At 46.9% G+C, this 8,558-nt stretch overlaps 1 non-coding gene across 1 annotated transcript; it reads right to left on the bottom strand.

Annotated features, from left to right (window-relative positions):
* Positions 1-769: 769 nt before the first annotated feature.
* On the bottom strand, positions 770-929 carry LOC140408043 (U1 spliceosomal RNA). The gene has a single exon (XR_011939989.1). It is a non-coding gene; the product is annotated as a U1 spliceosomal RNA (small nuclear RNA).
* Between the last annotated feature and the right edge of the window lie 7,629 nt (positions 930-8,558).

The raw sequence follows: 8,558 nt of genomic DNA, 5'->3' as shown, positions 1-8,558 counted from the left end.
CTGCAGTCCATGTGGTGTAGGCACACCCATGGTGCTGTTAAAGAGGGAATGCTATGATTATGACCGAGCCACAGTGAAGGAATGCCGGTTATATTTCCAAGCCAAGAATTGGGCATCTGCTGCCGCTGTGCTTCCAGGTTGGTGTGTATCTTGTGTGACAGTGGAGGCTGTTTAAGGATGTGGATTGATGCCAATCATGCAGACTCTTTTGTCTGGGGCTAACCTTTAGTGCAAGGTGGGCAGAGTATAAAAGTAACCACAAGTCCTGCAAGATATGCTGTTATGTGAATTGGGCATTCTGAATTCTCCCTCCGTGTACCCGAACAGGTGCCGGAGAGTGTCAACTAGGGGATTTTCACAGTAACTTCATTGCAGTGTTAATGTAAGCCTATTTGTGACAATAATAAAGATTATTATAAAATAGTGAAGCCTTTCTACAACTGCACAGATTATTGGTGAGACCACACCTGAATATTGTATGTAATTTTGGTCTCCTTATTTAGAAAGTGAGATATAATTGCGTTGGAGACATTACAGAGAAGGGTCATAGGGGGTGATTTCTGGGATGACAGGGTTGTCTTAAGAGGAAAGATTGAGCAGGTTTGGCCTATACTCATTGGAGATTAGAAGAGGGAGAGTTGATCTTATTGAAACGTATACAATTCTGAGGGGGTTTGACAGTGTAAATTCTGAGAGGATGTTTTCCCTTGTGGACAAAATCTAGAACTCAGGAGCAAAGTTTCAGCACAAGGGCTTTCCCATTTTTTTCTCTAGCGCGAGCGCAGTCCCCCACTACCACAAAATTTTGCAGTTGAGTATCCCGCATTTGGGAACATCGCAGGCTTCAGCACACCCGAAGTGCAATGGGATAGACTCGGCCTGGGCGAACCACCTTCTTGATCACTGTTTCACCCCTGCCAGGTAAGTATGGCTTTCCCATTTAAAATAGAGTTGAGGTCATTAATCTTCAGACGTCTATACCTCAGAGGTCTGCAAAGGCTGGTCCATTGAATATATTCAAAGCTAAGTTAGACATATTTTTGATCTACAAAAGAGTCATGGGTCATTGAAGGCAGACAGGAATGTGGAGGTTGGAGGTCATAATCAGGTCAGTCATGATCTTATTGAATGGCGAGGCAGACTCAAGGGGCTAAATAATCTAATTCTGCTCCTATTTCTGATGTTCACAATGTTGAGGTTATGACTATTGGAGCTGCACTCATCCAGGCAAGTGAAGAATATTCCTTCTCTGCTTCTTCTTGGGCAGTCCGTCAGCGTGGAGGATGACTTGCTGCCGGGGAGTTGGGATATGCGGTGGCTGAACAGTCCAATTCTGGATCCGCAGACTCTGCCATCCGTTTGGCAGGTGGTGCTTGATGTGGTGGGTGGGGGGTGCTCTGGATTCTGCACTCCTCGGTTTAGTGCTCCACCCTACAATGCTGGAGGTGATTGGCGACTTCGTGGATGCTTTTTCTCCAGTTTGTGCATTCTAAGGCAAGTGATTCCCACATGTTGGTGGAGATGTGGCATTTATTTAGGGAGGCTTTCAGACTGTCCTGATAGTGTTTCCTCAAGCCTCTTAATGATCACTTACCATTGCAGAGCTCAGAATAGAACACAGTCCAAAGGGCAGCACGGGCAGCACGGTAGCATTGTGGATAGCACAATTGCTTCACAGCTCCAGGGTCCCAGGTTCGATTCCGGCTTGGGTCACTGTCTGTGCGGAGTCTGCACATCCTCCCCGTGTGTGCGTGGGTTTCCTCCGGGTGCTCCGGTTTCCTCCCACAGTCCAAAGATGTGCAGGTTAGGTGGATTGGCCATGATAAATTGCCCTTAGTGTCCAAAATTGCCCTTAGTGTTGGGTGGGGTTACTGGGTTATGGGGATAGGGTGGAGGTGTTGACCTTGGGTAGGGTGCTCTTTCCAAGAGCCGGTGCAGACTCGATGGGCCGAATGGCCTCCCTCTGCACTGTAAATTCTATGATAATCTATGACATGTTTTGGGAGTCTTGTGTTGGGGGCATGCAGGCAATGTGGCAAGCCCATTGCAGCTGGTCAAGCGTGACCAGTGCCGCGATACTGAGGATATTGGCCTGGGAGAGGACGGTCACCTTGGTGCGCCTATCCTGTCAGTGGATTTGCAGGATTTTACGGAGGCAGCGGTGGTGATATCTCGCCAAGGATTTGATGCACTCATCCAGGCAAGTGAAGAATATTCTATTACACTCCTCACTTGTGCCTTGTAGATACTAGAGAGCCCTTGGGGGAGGCAGGATCAGCCACCTGGCACTTCTGGCTGAAGATGGTTGCAAATGCTTCAGCCTCTCTTTTGCACTGACCTGCTCAGCTGCTCCATCATTGTTTGTGGTGTCTTCTCATCCTGTTAGTTGTTTAATTATCTGCCTTTATTCACAGTTGGTCTGATCCGGTGGTTGTGGGATCAGTTTTCTCTAGCTATCACACGTAGCCTCCACTGTTGGGCACGCACATAGTCCTGTATTGTAGCTTCATCAGGTTGACTCCTCATTTTAGGTGTGCCTGGCATTGCTTCTGGCCTGCTCTACTGCACTCCTCATTGAACTAGGATTGATCCCCTTATTTCTTGGCAAATGAGGGGTATGCTGCATCATGATTAGAAACTGCGGCTAATTACAATTCTGCTAGTTATGTCCCACAGTGCCTCATGGATGTCCAATTTTGAGCTGCTACACCTGTTCTGAATCTATCTCATTTAGGTGGTGGTGCCAGAATACATGATGGTACTGCTGCATACTCCCATTAATACAGGGCCACCTGGATCTAGGTCATTCCCCGGGCTGGTTCAAAGTGCATGCTCCATTTATAGTCAGTTAATAGTCATGGACAATTCTTATTGCTTATACCTTAATAACCAATAAAAACTTCTGAGATAATTACTTTGATTTAGGCTCATAGGTATTCCAACTTATCAGAATGAGAGACTTAAAGATATACGGCGCACTTTCCATTCTGGAACCATGGAGACTTTGTACCCGTGTTAGCTGTGATTGCAAACAACAAAATGGGCTCAAAATCTCATGAGAACCTGAAAATGAGATTCTTGCTGGCGAGAATTTGTTTTCCGATTTTCCCTGCCACTCGTCATTGACGTGATGAGGTCCCTGCTCAGAAATGGCGGGAACCTCATTTAAATACATGTTAATATAATTAAATTTTGCACTGACCTGCTGAGCTGCTCCATCATTGTTTGTGGTGTCTCCTCCCCCTGTTAGTTGTTTAATTATCTGCCATTATTCCCAGTTGGTCTGATCCGGGCTACCCCGCCATAGGATCCTCCCGCATTTAGAAATCCCCTTCACCAACGTGACGTCATGTTGATGAGGTTTACAACTGCTTTTGAAAAACATGAAGCAGTCAAGGGGAACCCGTTGAGGGTACATACCTGGTCTCTATCAGGCCTCATTTCTGTGTACAGAGTGTCAGAGGTGGACTTACAATTAAACACACAGCGCTGCACCGCAGGGCCCCAGCCAATGGGGGGGGATGGGTCCCATACTGCAAGGCGGCTGTAATGTGAGAGCGCCAGTCATGGCCTGGTAGCTCGGAATTTGTTGATCGGCTCATTTGAATTTCTTGCCCTAAAGCAGTTAAGCAGTGATTTGGGGTTTTTGTGACTTGCATGTTGGAGCTGAGGGTAGGTGGGGTCAGGAAGGCATTGACATCATTGGGATGGGGCTCAATGCCATAGGGGCAGTACTTGACATAGGGGCGGGACTTGACATAAATTAGGGTCGGGCTTTACGTCATTTGGGATGGGCTGCCTCATCATCAGAGTTCGGGACATGACTTGGGAGCCCCACAAAGAGGGAGAGCATGGGTCGCCCAAAAATGTAAGTCTGCCTGTGATCTGGATAAAATAACTCGGCTGTGCAGCTGGAAAGATTACTCACCAAGTTTCTCACCTCAGCCAGCACTGAGTACAAAATTCCACCCTAGGTCCCGTGGCAGGCATGGGAATGGGTAGAGTCTCCTGCCATGGAGACAGGTGGTAACTTACACTGTATCGCACAAAGGTGGCCTAATTAGTTATGTAGATAGGGTTTCCCAATGTTTTGCACAGCAGTGTGAACTAGCTAGCTTGCACCCCAATAATCATACCTGGGCACCATATTTAGAAGTCGCCTGGCTATCAACTGACCCACCATTGAAGATAAGAGATCCACCTCCTGGGAGATCCTGAAGATAGAAGAGGAACCTCCTGGCAGCTCCTGAAGATAGAAGATTGTTCTCCTGGAAGATCCTGAACATAGAAGATTGTCCACCTGGAAGCTCCTGAAGACAGAAGATTGTACACCTGAAGATAGAAGATTGTTCTCCTGGAAGATCCTGAAGATAGAAGATTGTTCTCCTGCAAGCTCCTGAAGATAGAAGATGGACCGCCTGGAAGTTCCTGAAGATAGGAGATTGTACACCTGAAGAAAGAAGATTATTCTCCTGGAAGATCCTGAAGATAGAAGATGGATCTCCTGGAAACTCCTGAAGATAGAAGATTGTACACCTGGAACATCCTGAAGATAGAAGCTGGACCGCCTGGAAGTTCCTGAAGACAGAAGATTGTCCACCTGGAACATCCTGAAGATAGAAGATGGATCGCCTGGAAGCTCCTGAAGACAGAAGATTGCACAGCTGAAGATAGAAGATTGTTCTCCTGGAAGCTCCTGAAGTGAGAAGATTGTCCACCTGGAAGATCCTGAAGATATAAGATGGATGTTCTGGAAGCTGTTTCAGCTTAAAGCCAACCTGGTAGATGCCCCACCCACCCACTGCTGCACGTGGTGTTCCAGAGACCGATTGCTGGAGGCCTCCATATACCTTTCCAATTTCCCCAAGCTGCCCTATGCCTTCATGCTGTCACATCTGGCACTTACACACCATGTTGATCCAGGAGTGTTATAGACTGGTGTGAAACCCCGCTGGCGACACGGATTATTAGGTGGGGCGGGGTTGGATGGGAAAAGATTCCGGTTGATCTTTCATCTGTATCCCATTAACGGGATGCAAAATGATTTCATGTGGCCTCTGGCAGGAATGGTAACCCAGCAAGACGGGCAGGAGAGAAAATCCTAGCTATCATCTTATGACAGCAAGAAACCGATTTTTCATCTCCCATATAATTGTGCTCCCCCCTTCCCACCCCCGCAGCCTGCCATTAAAACACTCAAGGTTCGAACTGGAAAATTCACCTATAATCTAAATACATATTTCAGAAAGCTGGGCTGTGTTGAAGAATGGTGTACAAATTCTCATTTGAATGTAAAAATGTAGCATAATTGCATCAAAATTAGCCTTCTTTCATCCTCGGTATTCAGCGTGGCTTCTAGCCATTTTCTCTTGCCCAGGCTTCCTTTATGTTCCCTCTTGTTCAGAACAAGCTAAATGCCGGCTGATTTTGAAAGAGCAAATCTCTATAGCCTGTACTGCCAGATGTTTGGTTGGAGGCATCTTTTTTTTTGTACACAAAATAACTCAGACAATCCCTCCGCAGCGGTGTTTAAATAGACGCTTTTATTTAAATCCGCTAATTCTGATTCTGGCAATACCCCGGTGTATTTTGGAACCAACATCCTGCCAACACTAATTTATGTTGATCAGAGGAGCATTATCAGTAAACAACAATCAGCAGGCAATATTCGTGGATTTTCCAGTCTCACGTGCTTTGCAGATTGATAGAGCTTTGTACTCTCAATGTGGAGATCTGAGACTCAGAATGAAACATGAAATGCAGCAATTCCAATTCTCAGGTCTCTTTGCCGCTTTCGTGGACCATTTCACTGATTTCCAAGAGCTGCCCTTTTGTCTCCTTTTTGTTTTAATCACTGAGGCGTAGTACATGCGTGAATGCTAATTTAAAAAGAGAACAGAGAATGTGAGCAAAAGAGTTTGCCCTCCAAATAATATTATTGCTGTTCTTCACAAATTATCACAAGTCTACTTGCCCAACTTCAAACGTCTTTACGCATTTAAATATTTTTGCGAATAAATTTTACTTACTCAAAATACAAACAATGCTATAATGAGATAATATATCACTTGATCTGTGGATTCTCTTCGCCTTCGAATGAGTTGGCATCACATTTTCCAATTTGTCAAGCTTAAACAAGCCTCACTGCCGCAATCATTTGACATCCCAGTGTATGACCTGGAAAGATTATCAAGCACGCACTTCTGAATTGAATTGACTGCTCATGCCCCAACCTGATTCTTCAGGCACAGATTTAACATCATGCTTCGGCGCTGATTTTAACGCTCAGACCCCAGCCCGGCACGAATGGTGCACAAGAGGAATTAGCATTTTAAAATTCTACCTCCTGGCTCCAACCTGCCACCTTTCCTAGTTGCTTAAATTTTTACTATCCCTGCAGGTCGTAATTGATGCTTCTACAAAAGGCAGAAGGAGCTTCATCAACATTCAGAAGTCGCAGCTCCAGCCCATACCAGTGGCGTGAGGTAAAATTAACTAAATTAGTGCAGAATGTAGCAGATTCAAGGTGGGAGGTGTCATGATATCCATATTTTTTTTTTAAATAATATTTTATTGAAAATTTTTGGTCAACCAACACAGTACATTGTGCATCCTTTACACAACATTATAACAATACAGATAATAATGACCTTTCTTATTTAAACAAGAACAAAAGAAAACAACAACAAATAAATAAATATTAAATAACAAAAATAAAAACTAGCCCTAATTGGCAACTGCCTTGTCTCAGGCCACCCCCCCCCCCCCCCCCCCACCCCCCCCCCTCCCCCCCACCCCCAAGTCCTGGGCTGCTGCTGCTGCCTTCTTTTTTCCCCCATCTATCTTTCCGCAAGATATTCGACGAACGGTTGCCACCGCCTGGTAAACCCTTGAGCCGACCCCCTTAGGACGAACTTAATCCGCTCTAACTTTATGAACCCCGCCATATCATTTATCCAGGTCTCCGCCCCCGGGGGCTTGGCTTCTTTCCACATTAGCAATATCCTGCGCCGGGCTACTAGGGACGCAAAGGCCAAAACATCGGCCTCTCTCGCCTCCTGCACTCCCGGCTCTTGTGCAACCCCAAATATAGCCAACCCCCAGCTTGGTTCGACCCGGACTCCTACTACTTTCGAAAGCACCTTTGTCACCCCCATCCAAAACCCCTGCAGTGCCGGGCATGACCAAAACATATGGGGATGATTCGCTGGGCTTCTCGAGCACCTCGCACACCTATCCTCCACCCAAAAAAATTTACTGAGCCGTGTTCCAGTCATATGTGCCCTGTGTAATACCTTAAACTGAATCAGGCTCAGCCTGGCGCACGAGGACGACGAGTTTACCCTGTTTAGGGCATCTGCCCACAGCCCCTCCTCGATCTCCTCCCCTAGCTCTTCTTCCCATTTCCCTTTTAGTTCGTCCACCATAGTCTCCCCTTCATCCCTCATTTCCCTATATATATCCGACACCTTACCGTCCCCCACCCATTTCTTCGAGATGACTCTGTCCTGCACCTCTTGTGTCGGGAGCTGCGGGAATTCCCTCACCTGTTGCCTCGCAAAAGCCCTCAATTGCATGTACCTGAATGCATTCCCTTGGGGCAACCCATATTTCTCAGTCAGCGCTCCCAGACTCGCGAACTTCCCATCCACAAATAGATCTTTCAATTGCGTTATACCTGCTCTTTGCCACATTCCATATCCCCCATCCATTCCCCCCGGGGCAAACCTATGGTTGTTTCTTATCGGGGACCCCCCCAATGCTCCGGTCTTTCCCCTATGTCGTCTCCACTGCCCCCAAATCTTCAGTGTAGCTACCACCACCGGACTCATGGTATAGTTCCTTGGTGAGAACGGCAATGGGGCTGTCACCATAGCCTGCAGGCTGGTCCCCCTACAGGACGCCCTCTCTAATCTCTTCCACGCCGCTCCTTCCTCCTCTCCCATCCACTTACTCACCATTGAAATATTAGCGGCCCAATAATACTCACTTAGGCTCGGTAGTGCCAGCCCCCCCCTATCCCTACTACGCTGTAAGAATCCCTTCCTCACTCTCGGAGTCTTCCCGGCCCAAACAAAACCCATGATACTCTTTTCTATCCTTTGAAAAAAGCCTTCGTGATCACCACCGGGAGGCACTGAAACACAAAGAGGAATCTCGGGAGGACCACCATCTTAACCGCCTGCACCCTCCCTGCCATTGACAATGCTACCATATCCCATCTCTTGAAATCTTCCTCCATCTGTTCCACCAACCGCGTCAAATTTAGCCTGTGCAATGTGCCCCAATTCTTAGCTATCTGGATCCCCAGGTAACGAAAGTCTCTTGTTACCTTCCTCAGCGGTAGGTCTTCTATTTCTCTACTCTGCTCCCCTGGATGCACCACAAACAGCTCACTCTTCCCCATGTTCAATTTATACCCTGAAAAATCCCCAAACTCCCCAAGTATCCGCATTATTTCTGGCATCCCCTCCGCTGGATCCGCCACATATAGTAGCAGATCATCCGCATATAAAGATACCCGGTGTTCTTCTCCTCCCCTAAGTATTCCCCTCCAT

This window comes from Scyliorhinus torazame, chromosome 2, assembly GCF_047496885.1.
Source record: "Scyliorhinus torazame isolate Kashiwa2021f chromosome 2, sScyTor2.1, whole genome shotgun sequence".
Classification (NCBI taxonomy): Eukaryota; Metazoa; Chordata; class Chondrichthyes; order Carcharhiniformes; family Scyliorhinidae; genus Scyliorhinus; species Scyliorhinus torazame.
This window is presented reverse-complemented; position numbering and strand designations above follow the sequence as displayed.